Below are 22,001 nucleotides of genomic sequence, written 5' to 3' on the forward strand. Positions count from 1 at the left end.
GTCAGGGTATAGCCTAGCCCAATGCAAGTCATCTACTTAATCATATCATGCCAGTTCCAGATACTTCCATTCCTCCCCTCTCGGGATCCTTTCCGGTATCCTTCACACTAGAGTCACGGATATTACTCACCGGACTCATCAACCCTATTGGTCATCCACAAATGGTAAACGGGAAGCTCTCACGTCCCTTTCACGGATCATTTCACCGGTCTTGAGTGCCCGTGAGCCCAAGTCTAGCCATTTGTAACCCTACCAATAAATGGCCCCTTTCGGGTAACCGTAATGCAATTTATGTCCTCTCACGGAGTGGATACCGGTCTTGAGCGCCCACAAATCCACACTACTACCACGGGTTGTTCGGTCTCAATGCCCTTCCGAATCGGGTCTGATATGATAGGGACATCCTAGCCATATAAAATCCTATGCATGTCATTCAATAACCCAGGAAAGCGTCAATGGACACCTTCGGAGAACATCCCATACTATTCCCTCCGATGTCCAAGGATAGAAGCACCAGTAGGGTACCCCTCAATCCCAAGTTATACTTAAGCAATCACATGCCCAAGTTCATCATATCAGTTCACAAGATACAACGTCATAATAAACATTCAATTCATGTCATTGACATAAGTCCTCATATATTGAAATTGATAAACATGATAAAACATTGAACTAATATAATGTAAACACAAAGCTACTGTTAAAAGACATATGTAGCAAGTCTAACACGATAAGAATATGAAATAGAAACTATATTTACTAGGTTAGGAATACCAAGTCAAGATTTCCATATCCTAGGTAATTACATCGATAACTATCCTTACCTTGAATCGGAGAAGAGAATGGTCCAAGATCACAAGCAGTGGCCCAAATAGTCTTAAAGTCCTAAACAATCATATATGAAAGGTTAGAGAAGAAATCGAACAATCGGAGATCAAACGAATCAGAATCGGGAAAAAGTTGCTTGACAAGAACTCTATTGGTCGATACATTTGGTCGATAGTATCGACCAATAGTATCGACCAAATCAATTCCAGGACAGCAAGCTGGCTTTTCGGATTCTTGCCCAGATTTGGTCTTCCGGGTCTCGGATTGACATGAAACTTGGAGGATAGTCTAAGCACAACATGGGGACACTAATTATCAAGAAACTTTCATATTCCAATGGTCCATTTGGAAATCTCCAAATTGACATATTAAGGTTAAGAGTTGTAGATCATGGCATTGGCTATATCTCAATGCAAATTAGGGGCAAACATGGGGGATTAGGTAGGGAATCGTTTAGAAGTAACATGGAGCACATATGCAAGGTATAGATTAGGTTAATCATGAGCTTCATCTCAGTTTCGGTAAATAAAGCAAGTTGGTAAGCAATAAATCATGGAAATGTGTAGTCAATGATCATGAGGTGAATCAATCATAGTCATATCGGTGAAAACATCATTGTATGGGGTTTAGAAGGTTCATGGCAAGGTGTATGCAAGGTTGCAGCACCTTGGCCATGGTCCCAACAGTAAAATAGAGAAAAGATGAGTGAGAAAGTGATTAGGAGAGAGAGTCATACCTTTAAAGTGGAACAAGAAAGTAGGAATGAGTGGTTGGCAATGATTGATGAAGAAGATGCTTCACCACTACCAAGGAGGAGTTCTTGGGAGGCTCTCTCACGTTCCCAGATGTTAAAAATGCGAGAATAAGGCTCCAGTCTCGAGGAATAAATAAATAGAAAAGAATATTCCAAGAATCTTTAACTCTGGGCTCAGCAGACTTGTTGGTCGATACCTTTGGTCGATGGTATCGACCAATAGTATCGACCAAAACAATCTCTGCAGAAATTTTACAGAATAGTTCAGCAACTTTAGGTGCGGACTTGGAGGGCTATACAAGGTCAAATTGCATGGGGTTTTCTCCTACAGTTCACTCAAGAGGTCTAGTTTCAAGGAGTACCTTCGGATTATGCACAGGAGTCCGTTTGCTATTTCAACTGTCTCGCTCTTCATCAGTGCGCAGATTCTAACTTAGCACTGGTAATGTGCTCAAGGGAGGAGCAGCATCATCAATGTCCATAAACTGGAATCCCGACATTACATCATCAACCAGTAGGGCCCATAAGTCCCTCCTACCACCACTTCGGGTCTTTGGACCTACAAACATAACAATGACCGGGTCGGGTCAAGGTTAGGTAAAAGCTGGATTTTACACGGCCCCTATGAAGAAGCGCAAGGAGAAGAGGCATATCTCCAGGAAGGTGATTGCGGTTACAACAATTACACTGAAGATCCCGCGAGTGATTATGCTCCGTACGATGCTTAGTCCGACCATTGAGTGGAAGCGCCCTCGTGCTGTTTATGAGATTTATACTTATAGGGATGTTGTCTACAAAGTTGAGAACAATTTAGTTACCCATTGTACCTGCTACTGGGATTAGATTTTGTCTTGCTTATTCTCTTTTAGAACTACTTTTCCGCTAGTTGTAGAGTGGGATTTTGCCTCACTTTACTTATCTGTTTTAGACACTCTGATTTATATATGATTCATTCTTTCCTTATTTGGATCTATGGTTTATCTTCCGCACTTTTATTATTATTGTTCATGATTATGTTATTGTTTATGTGGGAGGTTGATTACTTGATACCTGATCTTCGGGCTGTGGATCACACTCTCGGGTATGCCAGATAGGGTACCGGCTGGGAGGATGTGACAGATTGGTATCAGAGCCCAAGGTTCGAGGAAATCCTAACCACAAAAGACAATAACTGAACATTCCTGAGTCATCGATCTGAAATGACTCTTCTACTCTTAGAAGTGAATAATAGAACACTTGGATTAGAAACTTAACCTATGAAGCATAACAGAACATTTCCGAATAACATACCATAATTATACTTAAACAAATGTCACTAATGCAAAGAAAAGAAAGGTGCATAATATACAATAATTAAGTGAAACAAAATGAACTTCATTAATTTCAAAAGCTTTTACAACGATTACATCTGAAATGCATAAATGATAATCCTAGGGTACAGTCTATCTAGGTGATCTTCTCCGATCTCTCGTATGCTCGAACTCCTCCGCTAGCCGAGTCACCCGATGCTCTATCCTATCCCGTCGTGACTCCATCCTCTCGTACATCTGCTCTCGTCCGACCTCCATCCTCTCTAGCATGGAAGTCATCGATCTCATCTCGTGCCCCAAGATCCGAAGTCTCCGGAACCGCATGTGAAGGGCCACCCGCCTCGAAGTGTGATGAAGGAAACTCGTGATGCCCCGGCTCAGCCTCGTGCATATCTCAGTATCATCTCCGGCCCGATCATCACTATCGGGACCGATATCCTCTCCTCCATCCTCCGACTCCCGATCCTCATCCTCCGACTCCTCATCATCCTCACCCTCTCGGACCAGGAGATCTCTCAAACCGCTGCAGTCTCATCTCGACGAATGGTCCGAGTCCCAATAGAGTATCCCCGTGTGAACCGGTGTCCACCGGTGTATCCTCGAAACTCACCCCTAAATGCCCGAAGATCAAGGTCGTAGCCTCCCATAGCAAAGGTTCCGCATGCTAGGCCGCAGAACCAAGTCCAAGCATGACCCGCTGAATGATGTAGGAGAGATCGATCTCGAAGCCCATGTAGATGCGGTAGATGACTAAGGCCTCCATCACCGTGACCCGATGATGATGTCCGGCCTTCGGCATAATGTTTCGGCTGACTATGCGACCGATAATCCGTGCAGAATCCGTCATCCGTCCGCTAGTCCACGGAGTGAAGCATCAACGACTATCCCATAGAGTAGAGCATATCTCGCGAAGCTCGTTCGGCATCGATGGCTGTCCGGATCTCCTCCCCGCAGGTATCCACACACACCGCTGTGGATAGTAAGGAACCCGCAAGATCTCAGCCCTGTGCTCGGGTGGAAAAGCGAATCTGAGTCCGGAAGACCCTGCTCCTTAGGACAAGTCTAAGTGGATGTCCTTGACCTCGAGCCTCCTCTGTGTAGGTAAGGTTGCTGAAGAACAACCTCACTAGCTCCGGGTATACCGGCAGATCCTCGGTGAAGAGATGAGTCCACTGCAACGTGTCGAATCTCTCGCCGAATCCTAAAGACTCCGAGCTGGCGTAGGTGAAGTAGACGTCCCATCTCGATGTTACAGTAATGAAGTAGGCCTCGTACAAGAATTCGGCCTGAGGTGTGTCGAACATGTCTGGTCTCCGAACCTCCTATCTAGGCTCTGAAGGAACCCGACCTCCGCCCTTAAGTGCCCCTACAATGTGACCACGACCTCTACGTCGTCCTCGTCCTCCCCTCTGCATAGTATGTATTTGTGAAAGAGACAAGAGACAATTCCAGTTAGTGCTACTTTAAGATTTGAGCCAAAAGGGTATTTTCGTAATTTTTTGGAAAATTTCAAATTTGGGGGAAATTTGATTTGAACATACTAGCATGTGCGCAATACTTGGAATTTCATGTCTATGAAGGTTGTTTGAAGAAAATCGATCGAAAACTTGGATTAAAGCGAAAAATTCAGCAAGAAGGAAATTTGGGGATTTTGCAATTTAGGTCAAAATTGGATTTTTGAAAAGTTGAAATTGGTTAAATCAAATTTTATGGACCTATCTACAATATCATCTTGAGCATGTAGCATTTGATTTCGTGCGAAAATTTCAAGCGGATTGAGAGAAAACGAAAATTTTCTAAAGATAACAATTTCGGTATGAAAACGTTGCGAGATGAACACCAATATGTTAGAACTTGTTGTCTATACATGGCATTGTGTTTAAAACCTAGGGAATATGTTTCTAAGCATTCCTAAGCATGATTTCTAGCATTGGATACAAGCAAAGCATGGTTTTGATTGAAATGCAAGCATGAGAAGATGAAAATGGAAGAAAGAATGAGAGATTTACCTTGTTTGTGATGGTTGTGTGTTGTTGTGTTGTTGTTGAAGCACCAAAACACCTCAAGAACACTTGTGAGAACCTTTGGAGACTTTCCCTAGAGCTCTCTCACCTTTGAAAGAAGATAAAATGAAGTTGGAATGTGGAAATGAGGCTTATAATGTGAATTTTCGCATTCGTCGTCGCATTGGTCGGCTCATTGGTCGATCGACCAATCACTCGACCAATGGTCACAGACCTCTTTTGCTGTTGAATTTTTGGAAAATGTGATTTTTGCCTTATGGATTATTGTTTGATGACTATATGGATATATCTGAGCATGATTTAAGTTTTCAAATCGTTTGGACTTGTGGTTTATGTTGAAACTTCGAAATTCGGTATTTTGATGTTCTCAGTATTACGTAATGGTTACTCCGAGAAGTGGGCGTGGTGAATCCAAAGGGTCAAGGAGGTGGTGAAATACCTCAAGGAGGTGGTGAAATACCTCATGGAGGTGGTGAGATACCTAATGTCGATTAGGGTACCCATGAGATACCCGGTGCCCCGAATGTTGGAAGTTTCCGAGATATTGCTAATATTATGGGCAATATGATGCAGCAGCAGCAGCTCGGTTCAACCAGATGTTGGTGGGTTTCATGACTCGCATAATGAGACTCGAGCTGGTGCTAATGTGAATCCTCATGCCGCAGCTCCCGAATGCCTGGAGGTTTAGCTGGAACTCCTCATACTCCTTCGCCGATGGAGAGTTTTCTAAAGATGCAAGTACCCACTTTCACCGGAGTTACCAAGGACCCCTCGTTTCTTAACAAGTGGCTTCGTGAGTTGGAGAAGGCTTTCCGACATCCGCAATGCTCGGAAGCTCGAAGATTCCCGTTTGCTTGAACGAAGTTGCAACAAGAAGTTGATGCATGGTGGATCTCCACTCGGCCTGTTTTGGAAGGTTTGCATGCGGGAGTTGTAACTTGGGAGTTGTTCAAAGAGGCTTTTTGTATGAATTACTTCCCCGAGGCGATGAAAGATGCGAAGGAAGCTGAGTTCATGGTTCTTACACAAGGATCTCTCGTCTATGTTGGAGTACCAACGAGGTTCGAGGAGCTTCATTTCTTTGCTCCAGATTCTCCTCGAAGGATGACCTCGCCAAAGCGAAGAAGTTCTTCAAAGGACTGGGCCCGCCATTAAAGCTTACCTCACAGTCCAGCCTATAGTGAGCTATGCTCAAGTGGTGCGAAACTCGAAGAAATTGGAAGAAACAGAGAAGGAAAGTGCACGTGTGCAAAAGCCCTGGCAGCCAAGGAACCCTGGTTTGGTGGATCGTAACGATCGGAGTTTTGTGAGACCTACACCCTACCCCACTCCTACATTTCAGCCTAAGAGTGTACGTCGAACTCGGGTTTTCAGCAGCCCGGCCGGTTTAGACAAGATGGCGGAAACCGACCACCAGCGAGTGCAAGTGCTAGGCCTTTTGTTCGAAGCCCTCTGTTGCAGCTACCCCCGTTGGACCCAAAGAATCCTGTTTGCTTCTACCGCAAGCAAGCTGGTCATTTCGCTCGTGCTCGTCCGGAGCGGCCGTGCGTCCAGCAGCCTTGCTCCAGTGGTGAAGAGTGCTCCCCGCTCCTCCCTCTCGGTAGAGTTTTCATATTTTCCAAAGGCTTTGAGCAGATCCAAGCCATGAAGTGATTACAAGTACATTGTTAGTTGCTTCTATTTCTGCATTTGTCTTATTTGATACGGGTGCATCTCATTCGTTCATGTCATCTCGCATTCATCAAGAAGACTAACCTAATCCCTGAGAAGTTGTCTAGTTGTTTATTGATTAGTACACCTACTGGTCCTGTTGTGAAACTAGATAAGGGGTTATCTAAATGTCCTGTGTTGATTGGTGAGAAGAACTTGGAAGCCAATTTTGTAATTCTTGATATGAAGGACTTCGATGTTATTTTGGGAATTGATTGGTTAACAGCCCACAAAGCCGTGTTCCTTTGTTCCTCAAAGAAGATTCAGTTCCATATTTGTGGAAGTCCGGTCTTAGAATTTCGGGGTGAAAAGAGAAGGGTTTGTAAGAAGGTGCCCCTCACGCACCGATGCAAGTCTATGCTCTAGTGGATGATGCTTCAATTGAAGGCAAGGGTAAAGTGGAGAAAAGAATCGATGAAGTCAGGGTTGTCTGCAACTTTGTTGATGTCTTCCCTGATGATCTATCGGGAGTGCCTCCAGACAGGGATGTCGAGTTTTCTATTGATCTCGTCCCCGGTGCCGCTCCGGTATCTAAAGCTCCATATAGGATGGCTCCTACCGAGTTGAAAGAGTTGCAAAATCAGTTGAATGAGCTCATTGATAGAGGTTTCGTACAGCCTAGTGTATCACCTTGGGGAGCTCCGGTCTTGTTTGTCAAGAAGAAAGACGGTAGTATGCGCTTGTGCATCGACTACCGTGAGTTGAATAAGCTGACTATCAAGAATAGATACCCGCTGCCCAGAATAGATGATCTCTTCGATCAGTTGAAGGGTGCAGTTGTGTTCTCAAAGATTGACTTAAGGTCCGGATATCACCAATTGAAAGTGAAGTCTAGTGATATCTTCAAGACAGCTTTCCGAACACGGTATGGTCACTACGAGTTTAGAGTCATGCCCTTCGGATTGACCAATGCTCCTCGCGGTGTTCATGGACCTCATGAACCGAGTATTTCACGATGTGCTTGATAAGTTTGTGATTAGTTTTCATCGATGACATCTTGATCTATTCGAAGAGCGAAGAAGAGCATGCGAGTCATCTAAGTTTCACTTTGCAAAGGTTGCGAGAAAAGAAGTTGTACGCTAAGTTTAGCAAGTGTGATTTCTGGCTTAAGAGAGTAGTATTCCTTGGCCATGTGGTTTCAGCCGAAGGTATTCGTGTCGATCCTGAAAAGGTTCAAGCTGTGGCTGATTGGGAAAGACCGAAGTCGGTAACGGAAATAAGAAGTTTTCTTGGATTGGCGGGTTACTACAGAAGGTTTATTGAGAATTTTTCTCGGTTGGCTGCTCCTATGACTAAGTTGACCAGGAAAGAAGAAAAGTTTGTTTGGTCTGACGCCTATGAGAAGAATTTCCAAGAGTTGAAAGATAGATTGACAAGTGCCCCGGTTTTGACTATACCCGATAGTTCCGGTGGTATGACAGTTTATACCGATGCGTCAAAGATTGGATTGGGTTGCGTCATCGATGCAACATGGCAAGGTCGTAGCCTATGCTTCTCGGCAATTGAAAGATTATGAGCGGAATTACCCCACTCACGATCTAGAACTTGCCGCTGTTGTCTTTGCTTTGAAGATTTGGAGACATTACCTCTACGGTGAGAAGATTGCCATTTTCACGGATCATAAGAGTTTGAAATACTTCTTCACCCAAAAGGAGTTGAACATGAGACAAAAGAGATGGTTGGAACTAGTCTTCGATTATGATTGTGATATTCAGTATCACCCTGGGAAGGCAAACGTTGTTGCTGATGCTCTTAGTAGGAAGAACCAGAAGAAGACGTTGGATTTGAATGCTTTGAGTTTACCATTGTGGTCTTCTATTGAGAGTTTTGATTTGGAAATTGTCCCTGAGAATTCTGATTTTATTCTTTCTGCCATGACGGCAAGATCTGGTCTTAGAGATAAGATTGTTGCTCTGCAGAGTTCCGATCAAGAGCTTTTGATCAAAGTTGAGAAGATTTCTTCGAATCCTGAGTCGGACCCCGACTTTGGTATATCCATGGATGGTGCTTTATTGTTTAGAGGAAGACTGTGCGTGCTTGCAAACGAAGAAATTAAGAAAGAAATATTGAAGGAAGCACACCAGTCAGTCTTTACTATACACCCGGGAAGCACCAAGATGTACAAGGACTTGAAGGAACATTTTTGGTGGATTGGTCCCAAGGCTGATGTTGATGATTTTGTTGCCAAGTGTGAGACTTGCCAACGTGTGAAAGCCGTTCGACAACCCCCATCTGAATTACTTCAACCTCTTCCTATTCCTAGTTTGAAGTGGGAGGATATCTCTATGGACTTTGTGACTAGCTTGCCTCGGCAAGTAAAGGCAATGACACTGTGTGGGTGATTGTTGATAGGTTGACCAAATCAGCTCACTTCATTCCTATGAAGATCACTCATACTCTGGATAAGCTAGCAAGGCTGTACGTGGATAATGTGGTTCGTCTGCATGGTGTGCCATTGAGTATTGTTTCGGATCGTGATCCTAGGTTCACCTCAAGGTTTTGGAATAGTTTGCAGAAGGCCTTGGGAACCCAATTGAACTTGAGTACAGCTCATCATCCACAGTCTGATGGACAATCTGAGCGGACAATTCAGACATTGGAAGACATACTCAGATCTTGTGTGGTGGATATGGGTGGTAATTGGGATGAACACCTAGCTTTGGTTGAGTTTGCCTATAACAACAGCTTATCAAGCAACAATAGGCATGGCTCCATTCAAGGCTTTGTATGGCAGGACTTGTAGGACACCTTTGTACTGGACTCGAGACAGGTGAAAGAAAAGTCTTAGGTCCCGAGATGATTGAAGCTACGAGTGCTATGGTAGATATGATAAGAGAAAGGATTAAGTCCGCCAATCAAGACAGAAATCTTATGCTGATAAGAGAAGGACCGATTTGGAATTTCAAGTTGGAGAGAAAGTCTTTCCGAAGGTTTCACCAATGAAGGGTGTGATGAGATTCAATGTTAAGGGAAAGCTTAGCCCTCGTTTCATTGGACCTTTCGAGATTTTGGAAAAGGTTGGACCTGTTGCGTATCGATTAGCATTACCTCCGCCTCTTGCTGGTGTTCACAATGTGTTTCATATTTCGATGCTCCGAAAATACATAGAGAATCCGGAACACATTTTGCAGCAAGCACCGAAGGACTTAGTGCTGATTTGACCTACAATGAAGAACCGGCCGAAATCTTGGATAGGAAGGACAAGCAGCTGCGGAATCGCACCATCCCTTTGGTGAAGATTCGGTGGAAGAACCATACCCCTGAAGAAGCTTCTTGGGAGAAGGAAGAAGACATGAAGGAGAAGTTTCCTTACCTCTTTGGAAGCACAGGTACGCTTTCAATTTCGAGGACGAAATTTCTTTAAGGGGGGGAGAATGTAAAACCCAGCCCTAACCTTGACCCGGAAACCTTGTTATTTGTAGGTCCAAGGGACCCGAAGTAAAGTAAGAAGTCAGCTTTGGGCCATCCCAATGGAGGACTTGGTGTCCGGCTTTGAATCCATGAGAGTTGATGATGAAGTTCTATTTATGGAAACCGAATCTTGATGAAGATCGGATTAGTTGATGGACTTGGAGTGCTCTCTATCTTGGTTTGAAGGCATTTCTACCTATTAGGTAAGTCACTTGACATGTGTGCAAAACCCCTTTAGGATTGGATTTGATCTGGGTCTTCAATTCCCTCGTTTTGGAATTGCCGTCGCATTGGTCGATCGATTGGTCGACTTGACCATCGACTGGACCAAAGTGGACCAATCCACTCGACCAATGAGTGCTGTCTTTGGCAATTAGGTTTTTCTTGCTCTATTTAAGTCCAATCTCGAGTCTACTTCGTATTTTCTGCCTCCAAACTCTTTGGAACGAACCAAAGACCTCTGCAAGTCATCTCCCTTGCATCCTTGGTGATTTTCTTGACGGATCTTCGTCGAAACTCTTCCTTTTCATCAAAAGGTATGTCTACACTCTCTTCTTATCCTCCATCTCTTATTTTCTTTCCTTTTTGACTTGAGACAGTAGAGGAGATGCTGCATTCTCTCGTTGCAAACATCTCCGGACTTGTCTCTCATGATCATCCTAAGGATTAATGGCTAGAACAATGATCTTAACCATGATCATTGCAAGCTTTTGAAGGAATCATGATCAAACCATGATCTAGTCTTTGTTTAACTTCTGATTTGAATTCTGATTTCCTTGGATCTTCTACATTGATCATGTTAGTAGTCAATTGCTGTGTTTTCTTTTCATGATCCATGATCTATCAATCTCTAGTTGTTTCTCTTCTACCATACCATGTTTTCTTCATGAATCATGATAGTTACATATATGGTAGGTTTTGTTTCCTTATTTAGATTTATGCTTTTAAGCCTATTTCCTTGAAGATCTAAGTATGCTTTTCATGATACCTTTACCCGAATCAATGATTCATTCTCCTATTGTTCTTGCCTTTGATTTCTACCTTGAATTCTTCAAGATCCATGGTTGATCTAATTATTGTAACTTTTTGTTTCCTAATTTGGATCTTGATGGCTTGATTGGATTAGTGTTTTGAGGTCCCCTATATGTTAGAATACTACTGATGTAGTTTACCCCTTGATTAGTACCCTTTTGAACCACCAAATTCGGATTTCATATCTTAAAACTCTGTTTTTTTTAGGCTATCGTCTCGCATTGGTCGATTGGTCGACTGGACCAATCGACCAATCCACTCGACCAATGACTATAGCAACTCAACTGGTCCGTGTTGGATGTTTTGGTATCTTTCCTGTTAGGGATCTTTCCTAATATGTTGTATGCACTTGTTTAGGACCTTCTTCTCAAGTTTGCCAAGATCTTACTTGATTTCTTAGGATTCCTTTGCGAGTTATAAAAGGTAAGGATGGTTATTTCCTTAATTACATAGATAGCATGAATCTAGTTTCTATATTTGAATATCATTGAGTTGTTTCCTAAATTAGATTCTTACAATGATATACTACTGTTGCATAACTTTGATTACAGTAGCATTACTTATTCATATTGAATTGACTCATGTATGATTTACTTACCAATTATATACAAAGTGATTGCAATTGTTGATTTCTTTCCATATATGAAGTTACTATATATGTGATGATATGAATTGATGCATGTGTATGCTTAAGTATGGTTTGGAAAGGAGAGGTGTCCTTTTGACACTTCTGTCCTTGGACTACTACGGGAATATTATGGGATGTTTCCGGAGATGCCCTATGGACACCTTCCTAAACTGTTGGATGACATATCTAGGATTGTCTAGTAGTGTTTGGCTAGGATGTCCTGTTATGTCAGACCCTAATCGGAGGGGTATTGAGACCGAACGACCCGTGGTAGCAATGGGGATTCATGGGCGCTCAAGACCGGTAACCAACCCGTGAGAGGACAGGAATCACATTGTGGGGGCCATTTATTGGTAGGGTTGCATATGGATAGACTTGGGCTCACGGGCGCTTAAGACCGGTAACCAACCCGTGAGGGGACGTGAGAGCTTCCCGTTTACCATATGTGGATAACCAGTAGGGTTGATGAGTCTGTAGTCAGGGACTATGAGGACTCTAGTGTGAAGGATACCGGAAAGGATCGTCAGGGACGAGGAATGGACGTATCCGGATCCGACTTGATGTAACTAAGTAGAAGACTTGCATTTGGCTAGGTTTTACCCCGACATGCGCCGGTACTTAGACCTATGGTGATGTGAGAGAGTGGTGACTTAACCCCCCAGCCATGGAATGTCCCGAGGGATGCCAGACCCATTACCAACTGATGATGAGTGATTGAGACCTTCCAAAAGAAGTACGGTGCTATGACTTAAAGCATGTCTGCCAATAGAGACCAGAATACATAGAGTTAGATTCATTCATTCATTGCTTGTCTCATATCATATTGCATTTATGTTTGTTCTGAAATCCTGCCATTTATGATATAATGGATTTAATCGCCTTACATCGAGTTTCTTTGAAACTCATTCCTTTATTGTACAATGTTTGTTAGACTATTCTACAGGTACTGAATATTATGACGGTCCCTATGAAGAAGCGCAAGGCGAAGAGGCATATCTCCAGGAAGGTGATTGCGGTTACCACAATTACACTGAAGATCCCGCGAGTGGTTATGCTCCGTACGATGCTTAGTCCAACCATTGAGTGGAAGCGTCCTTGTGCCATTTATGAGATTTACACTTATAAGGATGTTGTCTATAAAGTGGAGAACAATTTAGTTACCCATTGTACTTGCTACTGGGATTAGATTTTGTCTAGTTTATTCTCTTTTAGAGCTACTTTTCGGCTGGTTGTAGAGTGGGATTTTTGCCTCACTTTACTTATCTGTTTGACACTCTGATTATATCTAGTACTCTGATTTGTTTATGATTCATTCTTTCCTTATTGGATCTATGGTTTATCTTCCGCACTTTTATTATGATTGTTCATGATTACGTTATTGTTTATGTGGGAGGTTGATTACTCGATACCTGATCTTCGGGCTGTGGATCACACTCTCGGGTATGCCGGATAGGGTACCGGCGGGAGGATGTGACAGATTGGTATCAGAGCCCAAGGTTCGAGGAAATCCTAACCACAAAAGACAATAACTGAACATTCCTGAGTCATTGATCTGAAATGACTCTTCTACTCTTAGAAGTGAATAATAGAACACTGAATTAGAAACATAAACTATGAAGCATAACAGAACATTTCCGAATAACATACCATAATTATACTTAAACAAATGTCACTAATGCAAGGAAAAGAAAGGTGCATAATATACAATAATTAAGTGAAACAAAATGAACTTCATTAATTTCAAAAGTTTTTACAACGATTACATCTGAAATGCATAAATGGAAATCCTAGGGTACAGTCTATCTAGGTGATCTTCTCCGATCTCTCGTATGCTCCGAACTCCTCCGCTAGATGAGTCACCCGATGCTCTATCCATACCCTGTCGTGACTCCATCCTCTCATACATCTGCTCTCGTCCGACCTCCATCCTCTCTAACATGGAAGTCATCGATCGCATATGTGCCCCAAGATCTGAAGTCTCTGGAACTGCATGTGAAGGGCCACCTGCCTCGAAGTGTGATGAAGGAAACTCGGGATGCACTGGCTCAGCCTCGTGCATATCTGCATCATCTTCGGCCTGATCATCACTATCAGGACCGATATCCTCTCCTCCATCCTCTAACTCCTGATCCTCATCCTCTGATTCCTCATCATCCTCACCCTCCGGACCAGGAGATCTCTCTCGATCGCTGCAGTCCCATCCGACGAATGGTCCGAGTCCCAATAGAGTATCCCCCGTGAACCGGTGTCCACCGGTGTATCCTCGAAGCTCACCCCGAAATGCCCGAAGATTAAGGTCGGTAGCCTCCCATAGCAAAGGTTCCGCATGCTAGGCCGCAGAACTAAGTCCAACATGACCCGCTGAATGATGTAGGAGAGATCGATCTCGAAGCCCATGTAGATGCGGTAGATGACTAAGGCCTCCATCACCGTGACCCGATGGTGATGTCCGACCTTCGGCATAATGTTTCGGCCGACTATGCGACAGATAATCCGTGCAGAATCCGTCATCCGTCCCCTGGTCCACGGAGTGAAGCATTGACGGCTATCCCAAAGCGTAGAGCATATCTCGCGAAGCTCGTATGGCATCGGATGGCTGTCCCGGATCTGCTCTGCAGGTATCCACACACACCGCTCGTGGATAGTAAGGAACCCGCAAGATCTCAGCCAAGGTGCTTGAGTGGAAAAGCGAATCTGAGTCCGGAAGACCCCGCTCCTTAGGACAAGTCTAAGTGGATGTCCTTGGCCTCGAGCCTCCTCCGTGTAGGTAAGGTTGCTTGAAGAACAACCTCACTAGCTCCGGGTATACCGGCAGATCCTCGGTGAAGAGATGAGTCCACTGCAATGTGTCGAATCTCTGCCGAATCCTAAAGACTCTGAGCTGGCGTAAGTGAAGTAGACGTCCCATCTCGATATTGCAGTAACTAAAGTAGGCCTCGTACAGGAACTCGGCCTGAGGTGTGTCAAACATGTCTGGTCTCCTAACCTCCTGTCTAGGCTCTGAAGGAACCTGACCTCTGCCCCTAAGTGCCTCTACAATGCCACCACGACCTCTACCTCGTCCTCGCCCTCCCCTCTGCATAGTGTGTATCTGTGAAAGAGACAAGAGACAATTCCAGTTAGTGCTACTTTAAGATTTGAGCCAAAAGGGTATTTTCGTAATTTTTTGGAAAATTTCAAATTTGGGGGAAATTTGATTTGATCATACTAGCATGTGTGCAATACTTGGAATTTCATGTCTATGAAGTTTGTTTGAAGAAAATCGATCGAAAACTTGAATCCTTTTTATGGGAACCATAAGGGTGAAACCCTAATTTCTTGGGTTAGATCAAGAACCCATCTTTTTAACATGACTTGATGATTTTATCTTCCCATATGATTCTAATACATCCTAGGAAGTTCTCCTTCGAATTTCGGATCAATCCGACTTCAAACGAAGAAGTTATGGCCAAAACAGTTTTCACTATTCCGTACTGACTCGATTGGTCGACTGATTGGTCGACTGGGTCAGTAGACCAAGGCAATCGACCAATGAAGTCAGTAGCTTCAATTTTCGCTCGTTTTGATTTGTTTGCTCTCCGATCTTTTAGGTATCTTTCCTAATGTTGTATCTATGCTTGTTAGGGTTTTTTTGCCATGTTTGGTGTCTCTCTCTTTGATCTTTGGATTATCTTCGGCGATAATCAAGGTAAGGACAGTTAATTCTTAACTACATAGATTGCTTGTTCTCTGGTTTCTACTTTATGAAACTATGAGATTACCTACTGTTGTTGTATTTTAATTCTGATCTCCTACTGTGAGAACAGTAGCACTTATTTATATTATCTTTTTCATTATTCATGTTATATGACTTATTACTGCTTAATCTGATTTTTGCTTGTACATTCTCTTGCATATGATGAACTGTTGGTTGTGTATGTCATGACTGATCTGAGAATGTGTTTGCTTAAGTTTGGTTTGGGAATGGGGAGTATCCTATTGATGCTTCTATCCTTAGACATCGGAGGGAATAGTATGGGCTGTTTTCCGAAGATGCCCATCGACGCTTTCCCGAATCAATGGTTGTCATACCTAGGGCTGTCTAGCAGTGTTTGGCTAGGATATACCCCTGTTATATCGGACCCGAATTGGAAGGGTATTGAGACCGAACGACCCGTGGTAGCAATGGAGATTCGTGGGCGCTCAAGACCGGTGAAAAGATCCGTGAGAGGACATGGATCACATTGTGGATACTCGAAAGAGGCCATTTATTGGAGGGTTGCATATGGCTAGACTTGGGCTCATGGGCGCTCAAGACCGGTGAAATGATCCGTGAGGGGACATGAGAGCTTCCCGTTTACCATATGTGGATAACCAATAGGGTTGATGAGTCCGTAATCAGGGACTATTAGGACTCTAGTGGAAAGGATACCGGAAAGGATCGTCGGGGACGAGGAATGGAAGTATCTGGACTCGAGTTGATGTAATCCGAGTAGATGACTTGCATTGGGCTAGGCTTTTCCCCGACATGCGCCAGATTACTTATGCCAAACGGTTGTGAGAGAGTGTGTTGACTTAACCCCCTACCATGGTTTGTCCCGAGGGATGCAGGATCCATTACCAACCAGCTGCTCAAGACCGGTGAAATGATCCGTGAGAGAATCCAAGATATCTTAAATGGTTGAGGATGTGAGTGGACCTTCCCAAAGAAGTACGGTGCTATGACTTAAAGCATGTCTACCATAGAGACCAGCATACATAGAGTTTAGATGCATTCATACATTATCTGTTTCATATTGCATTGCATCTTGTTATGGTTTGCCACATGTTATCTATGATGTTGTGGATTAACTTGCCTTACTGAGTTTCTTTCGAAACTCATTCCTTTTTTTTGTACAATTTGTTGTTAGACTTCTCTACGAGGTTTGGATTTCTTTGACGGCCCGTATGAGGAAGCGCAAGGTGAAGAAGATGAAGACCGAAGAACCGTAAGAGCTGATCGAAGATGTGGATTAGATTTCCTTTGTTTCTTCTAGACTTATCTTTTACTTTACTTGTATTAGCTTAGAGCTTTATTTAGATTTCGATCTACCTTCCGCATGTATTTGTAGGGTATAATTCCGCTATACTCTACAGTTGTCTTTTGATTTTGGTATCTTGTTATTCCGCACTCTGATATTTTTTAGTGATCCTTCTGAGATCCTTTCTTGACTTTTATTATAAATTACTTGAACATTATGATTTGTTCTTGCTTTTGATTATGTTATTGTGCGAAATGGATATGATCGTTCCTAAACTTGATCTTTAGGGCTGTGGATCACACTCTCGGGTATGCCAGTTAGGGTACCAACTGGGGGGATGTGACACCTCCAATCAAGTTCAGCCTTATTGCGTTTGGACAGAAAAACCCATCCGGGAGGATGAGAGATAGAAAGAACATGAAAATGTACAAAGAGAGAAAGAGATGGCGTAATGCCAAGTTCAAAACACAAACCCAAGAAGCCGACGATGAGATGCCAGCTATTGGGAAGGAGCATTCCGGGACAAATGTCCCAATGTTTCAGAACTGTGGAGAACAAAGGATTAAAAAAGGGAAAGCGAACCCCGCTTTCCAGTGCATCTATGTACAGAGAAAATTCACTCGAAAGGGTTGAATCAACCCTCTCATCAGAAAGGGGAGCCCTAACCTGATAAGAGGAAGGAAAATCAAAATCTTGGATGGCTGAAAGAAGGGTTTCCTCATTATAAATGGAGGGAATAGAGCCAGGTACACCATCGGACCTGGAAGTTTGAGGCTGCCTAGAAGACTCGACAATCTTGGAAGATCCAGACTCGAGGAAGGCAGGAGGAGTTTCGGTTTTTCTCTCTAAACCTTTTTAAGAAACTTCAGCAAACTCGCGCCAGAGGGAAGTTAGGTTTTTCTTATCACTATCCGACTGTTCGGAAGAAGGAGAAGCAAAAGCTTCACTACTATTACCAACACTGGGTACCAGAGAAGCCCCATTATCCGCCATTACTTGTTTCAGTAAACTACAAAAAGAAAAAGACCAAGAAACTTACCGATTCGGTGAGTGCGAAGCTTGAGAGCAAGAAGGCGCTAAGCAGACAACAAAGGTTCAAATTCCAGATAGGAAGAATGAAATCTACGAAGACAACGAACCGCTTTTAAAACACCCGCACGAGTGTTAGGGAATCTGAACGATCGAGATTGATTCAAAATCGACGATCGAGATTGAAAGACGTTTTGAAAGTTTGAACTCACGAATCCGAAACAGGCGTTCGGAAACCGTCGCTTGGATTACGTGAGCCACGAGAGATCGATTGCAAGGTGACACGTGGCCTTACCCTCACAACACTCGAGGAAAAGTGACCACCACATTAAATGTGATATGACATTTAATGGAGACACAGAGTTGATTTCCGGAGAAATACAATAAGTCTGAGAAGGAACTCACTCGGGTTTTAAACTGATGCCTTTACTTAAAGATTTCCGGAGAAATACAATAAGTCTGAGAAGGAACTCACTCGGGTTTTAAACCGATGCCTTATAGTTGGATCTTGTGCTTGAATGTGGTGTATGATGCCCCCCAATCAAAAAATAATTTGTTGAAAGCCAAAAATTGCATTGATTGAGTTGAAAATGTTTACATCGCGAACAAAATTGAAATCATCATCAAGGATAAAACTTTTTGAGATGCCTGGCATTCCATGACCAATCCAACTCTTTCTGGGTGTTGATGTTCTTCAGCCTGTAAGCTCCTGAACCAACTGGTTTTACAACCATATAAGATCCTTCCCAGGAAGGGTCCAATTTTCTTTGGTGATGCGGGTCGGAAGCTAGGGTGTTTCTCAACACCAAATCTCCGGCTAAGTACCGGGGATTCTTCACTCGAGTATTATAATGAGACGCTATCCTTCTTTGATAATGTTGAGTTTGTGCTATTGCCTTTGCCCGAACTTCGTCCAACAGATCAAGACTATCAAGCAGTCCTTGTTCATTTGCTTTTTCCTCGAACTCACGATCCCGTAATGTCCCAGCCATTATCTCCACCGGTGCCAATGCTTCGGATCCATATGCCAACCTGAATGGAGTTTCTCCTGTGGGTGTTCGAACCATAGTTCTATAGGCCCACAGTACATTATGAAGTTCTTCGACCCAAGAAGCTTTATCAGCTTCGAGTCTTCTCTTTATTCCTTCTAGTAGCGTTCGATTAGTAACCTCTACCTGTCCATTGCTCTGGGGGTGTGCCACTGAGGACATACGATGCTCGATCATATATGCTCCATAAAATTGCTCAAATTGAGGACAGTCGAACCGACTAGCATGGTCGGTGACGATAATCTTTGGAATCCCAAAGCGATATATGATTGATTCAAGTACGAATTTCTCCACTTTTTTCTCAGTAATTGCTGCCAGTGCACTGGCTTCAACCCATTTCGTGAAGTAATCAATTGCTACTATCAAATATTCCCGTCCGCCTGACGCCTTGGTGAATTTGCCCATGATATCAATTCCCCACATCGCAAAGGGAATGGGATCTAGAATTGAAGTCATGGTTTCCGCCGGGCGCTTCGACACTGTTGCATGAATTTGACAGTTATCACTCCGACGAACATATTCCATAGCAGCCTCTTGGACCTTAAGCCAATATAACCCAAGTCTCAGAATTTTGTGAGCCAGGGCTCGTCCACCCATGTGAGCTCCACAAATTCCTTCATGAACCTCAGCTAAAGCTGATTTTGCTCCTTCGGGGCCTATACATCTCATAAGGGGTCCAGAATAAGATCTTTTGTATAGTCTCCCATTCTGAATGACAAATCCAGCTGATCGTATCTTGATAAACTTTGCCTCTTTCGGATCCTCAGGTAATTTGTCATCTCTCAGATACTCGATTATCGGATCCATCCAGCAACGCTCTGTTTCAATATAAGAAATTTCTTTCTCGTGATAACTTGGAAAAGTTATTTCTTCAACATAGACCGAAGGGTCTAGATTCTTTTCTTTGGCATTGGCTAGTCGGGATAGCTCATCTGCCACTGAATTTCCATTCCTCGAAATCTGAGATATCTTCAAATTCCGAAATTGGTTTTGAAATGCCTGCACTATCTCTTGATATTTCTGCAAGCGTGGTTCTTTAATACCATACTCCCCCTGGACTTGGTTGACTATAAGTTGAGAGTCACTATAAATAGTAACATCTGCAATAGACAATGCTTTTGACAACCGAAGTCCAGCTATCAGAGCCTCATATTCCCGCTTCGTTATTACTTGCTTCAAATGCAAATCTCAAAGCATATCAAATAATAAATCCTGCTGGACTTTTTAATAGAATTCCAGCTCCTGCTCCATCTTTATTACTCGAACCATCCACATATACCTCCCAAGTGGTTGGTATAATGGGATCCTCGATGGTGGATTCCACCGGTGCAGTAGTTTCTACTACAAAATCGGCTAATGCCTGAGCCTTGATTGCAGTTCTGGGCTTAAAGCTCACTTGGAACTCACTGAGTTCAATTGACCAGGACACCATCCTTCCAGACAAATCAAGTTTATTAAGAACTTTACTAAGAGGAAAAGTTGTAAATACCTCAATTGGATGAGCTCGAAAATATGGCCTTAGCTTCTTGGCGGCCATCATGAGAGCCGAGCACTGCTTCTCAATCTGCGAATATCTTGTCTCCGCATCTAGCAACACGTGGCTTACATAGTAAATCGGCCACTGTTTTTTTATCTTTTTCACGAACAAGTACAGCACTGACTGCTGAAAGGGACGTTGCTAGATATAGCTGTAATATTTCCCCCTTCTGCTGTCCGGGACAAGATCGGTGGTTGTCCAAGTGCTTCTTTTAACTCCTCGAAAGCTTTCTGGCACTCTTCATTCCATTTTGCTTCCTTGCTGCCCTTCAAGTCTTTAAGTGCCTTGAAGAAAGGCAAACATTTTTCTCCGGACTTGGAGATGAATCGATTCAAAGCGAAGAACTCTCCCTCGTTAAACACGCACATCACGAACAGTTTTGGGAGCCTCCATATCAACTAGAGCTTGTATTTTGGCGGGATTAGCCTCAATTCCCCTTTGTGATACCATGAAGCCCAAAAATTTGCCCGAGGAGACTCCAAAGGCGCACTTTTCACGGGTTTAGCTTCATTTGATACTTTCGCAATCATCGAGAATACCTCGATCAAATCTGCAATATGATTTGCTTTTGTAAAGCTTTTCACTAGCATGTCGTCAACATAAGCTTCAACATTCTTTCCTATCAGCTCTTTGAAAATCTTGTTGACGGCCCTCTGATATGTTGCTCTTGCGTTCTTCAGGCCAAAAGGCATGACCTTATAATAATAGCTTTCACGATCAGTCATGAAAGTCAGAAACTTCTCATCCTCCTTATTCATAAGGATCTGATTATACCCTGAGTAGGCATACATGAAACTTAAAGTTTCATATCCTGCAGTCGCATCTATCAAGAGGTCAATTCGAGGCAACGGATAGCAATCTTTAGGGCAAGCCTTGTTAAGATCTGTGTAGTCTGTACACATCCTCCACTTCCCATTCGCCTTTTTTACCATTACCACGTTGGCCAACCAAGTTGGGCATTCGATTGGTTCTATGAAACCAGAATTCTTGAGTTTTTCAACTTCGCTACGAACGGCTTCATACTTTTCAATGGAGAAATTTCTCCTTTTCTGTATCACTGGTTTCGCCTTAGGATCTATCCAGAGTTTATGCTCTGCGACAACCCGATCGATTCCTGGCATGTCTTTAGTAGACCATGCAAATACATCTTTATTCAGTTGAAGAAATAACTTCAACTTATCTTTAAATTCCTCCAGCTGTTCAGACCCGATATAAGTAATCTTTTTCTCATCCTCGGTACACAGCTGGATTTGTTCCAACTTCTCCACTGGTTCGGGTCTTTGCATCTCTGCTTCTTCCCGATCGTCTCGAACTTCTATAGGTAGGGCAGTTACCTTCCTCGGTCCCTCCTTGTCTTTTAAATAGGCAACGTAACATTGTCGAGAGATCCTCTGGTCAGAGGAGACTTGAGCAATTCCCATATCAGTCGGGAATTTTATCTTCAGGTGTTTTGTCGAAACAATAGCACCTATCTTGGATAAAGATGGTCGCCTGAGGATAATATTATAAGCTGGCAGTTCCCGAACCACCAAAAAATTGATTCGGACGGTTGTTTCCATCGGAAAACTTCCAATAGATAAGTCCAACTAGACCGATCCTTCCACCACTGCAGATGACCCTGCAAAACCATATAAATGTGTGGATGAAGGTTTCATCAAGTCCTGATCCACCTTCAATTTTTGATACACT

Source organism: Hakea prostrata, chromosome 2 (genome assembly GCF_041222555.1).
Source record: "Hakea prostrata isolate BN-2017 chromosome 2, UWA_Hpros_2, whole genome shotgun sequence".
NCBI lineage: Eukaryota > Viridiplantae > Streptophyta > Magnoliopsida > Proteales > Proteaceae > Hakea > Hakea prostrata.